Source organism: Buceros rhinoceros, unplaced genomic scaffold (assembly GCF_000710305.1).
Source record: "Buceros rhinoceros silvestris isolate BGI_N320 unplaced genomic scaffold, ASM71030v1 scaffold23716, whole genome shotgun sequence".
Lineage (NCBI taxonomy): Eukaryota > Metazoa > Chordata > Aves > Bucerotiformes > Bucerotidae > Buceros > Buceros rhinoceros.
Window position 1 is genome coordinate 14,560 of NW_010418421.1, and position 2,722 is coordinate 17,281.

Below are 2,722 nucleotides of genomic sequence, written 5' to 3' on the forward strand. Positions count from 1 at the left end.
AGTCCCGCCATCAACTGGAAAAGCAGCTGGAGGACAGGCCAGAGCAGGCAGGGGTGCTGGCCTCTGCGAGGGCCGTCTTCAGGCTGCAGGCAACGTTATCAGCCTCCCGAAAGGCACAGCAGGTCAGAGAGCAACTCACGTTCCCGACCTTGACAACATCTGTGCGTGCACAGCTCCAGACAACCACACTCATCCACCGTGGCAATTCCGCCCTTATGTGTCTCTATAGCTCCGCAACACCCGATGGAATCCCACCCCGGGCCTCTTCAGCTTCTCCTTTTTATCGAGACGTTTCCATTCCAGTAGTTTCACATCAGAAGGAGGCTGTAACACGTCACTACAGTAACACCAGACACACAGCTGGCTGATTCCCTACGACTCCTCAGCAATCCTGGCTGAAGAAACCGTCTATAAAGTCATGGCAAGAAGTCACCCATCTTCCTTGTCACTAGGGAAATCCGCAGTAGAAACACGAACTCCACGACAGACTTCAGCAGGCAGCGTCATCTGTGTGGGACAAGAGAACTCCAGAGACACATTTCAGACTAACTGCCCGAGGAACACCTTGCTCCACCTCACCACCAACAGAACGAGAAGTGTCCTGCCTCCTGGGGAAGCCTGTAGAGAAGCTTTACCCCAAAAAACCAAGGATTCAATTCGGGCAAGTGCTGTAGTAGCGAGCCCCAAGATTGTTCTAAATGGAACTCCCTCTCGCGGGAGCTTCTCTGCTCATGTAAGTCACGGGACAGAAAGAGAAAGCAGGTGGGCAACAACTCACCCCCCCTCCGCCTCAGCGAATGTTTGTTTGTACAGACGGACAAGACAGAACCCATGTTCTCCTGAAACAAAGACGCCAAGATGTGAATCCAGGCAGTTCCCGGTATACTGGTGATCTCCTCCCACTGTGTAACGCCTCAGGCCAAGGAGGGCTCAGATTTACCACCCAGGTTTTCCAGCTGCAGCTTCCAAGTGCCGCTGGTGGGGCTTTTGGCCCTTTTTACCTGACTGCAAAGCTGGGACACGGTAACTTTGAGCTGGGACACGGCAACTTTGAGCTGGGACACGGCAACTTTGAGCTGGGACACGGCAACTTTGAGCTGGGACAGAAGAGCTTCGTAGCATTGACAGCCAGCTCTGCTATCAGGATCCCTGCGTCACGGTGTGTCACACAGCATCTCAGCTGCAGAACTACCTCACAGGTTCTGCGAGGACCTGCCAGAACTCGCCTCTACCTTTTCAGGAAGAAAAGACACAGCTGCTGCACACCACGAAGGTAACATGGGCTTTCCATGTGCGCACTCTGGGCAAGCCCTGGAATCCTCTGAATCAAGACCCTTCCAGAAAACACCTCCGAAGACAAGAGCTGCAGTAAGGCCAACCATGTAGCTGGTGCATGAGGGGAATGTCCAGCAAGTGATCAGCAAGTCATGACGGTCTGTCTACACGGGCTTTGGAACAGAAACCTGTTTTCTGAAGAAAAGAACGGCAATAAAGACCACCTTCAAAATATTTTAATTTCTAGGAGCAGAGCTCCATTAAAAACTTCTTAGAGTACGCTCCGTTTCAGTCAAAGGAAGTCTGTCTTAACACCCACACCCAAGTGCTCCAAGATCACCTCTGAGGCTCTCTTCTGCATCTGTATTTGATGAGGGCACCTCTCAAACCTGAGAATTAGGGAACTTCAATGGCCTTTAGATCCAGACATAAGGTCATGAAGAACCAAACGTAACACGGAACCAAGCCACAAGGCCCAGAAGTCTCCCTGGTTGCACAGTACGGCGACGGGGACACAGGGACACATCAGACACGAGGGTCAAAGAGGGACAGATGCAGAACCAAACACTAACTGCACAGCGGCCTCCAGCATGAAAACAAAGGACCCGACAGCTGCCCTCCAAGTGTCCGCTGTGTCACCCTGATCCCGGCCACCTCCGCCACACAGTCAGCACAGATCACAAGTTCTCCTTGTGACAATGACTGAGGTCTCGTGGGGCAGCTGGAGCCACAGCCCCTTCCTTTCACTTCCGTCCCCATCAGCCTGCCGTGAGGGCTGGAAGGAAGGCAGCCTGGCTGGAAGATTTGCCAGACCCAATAATTATTAAAGAGCCTTACAGGAAAGCCACGGCTGGGCTGCACTGGCAGGAGGTGCACTGTACCCGTCTGTCCAGCAGCTACACCTGGTCCCAAGAGCCAGGGCAGCTATCAAGTCAAGAGAGTCTCAGTTCCAAGAACAGCTCAGTAACAAAGCAGCACGACAAACGGAGCGCTCAGGACAGACATCTGGCGCTTCAGGATGATGCAAGGCTGCCAGGTGTGGCCAGTCTGATCGATACTGACTGATCAAACGAAATAAAGCAGCAATCAACAGCCTCCAAGAGCCAGCTTACAGCAGAAAGCACACAACGGATGGTTTTGACATTACGCCACTGAGTAAGTCGATGAATTCTTCTCTTCAACCAGACAACAGAATTATTAAACACTTGGTGCATCAGATTTTAAAGTCGGACAAACAGGTTCAGCCTGTTTTCTGACAGACACACATTTGCTGGGTTTTAAGAAGTCAGAAAACGTAGCTGGACACTGTGGTCGCTTCTGAAGGGTGATTCTCTCAGCTGTCAAGACCTAGATTATGAGAGGAAGGTGCCAGCAAGGTGCCAGCAGTGTGGTACAGCACGATCTGAGGTGGAACAGAAGTGGCACCGTTGGCCCTGAGCAGGAGGAG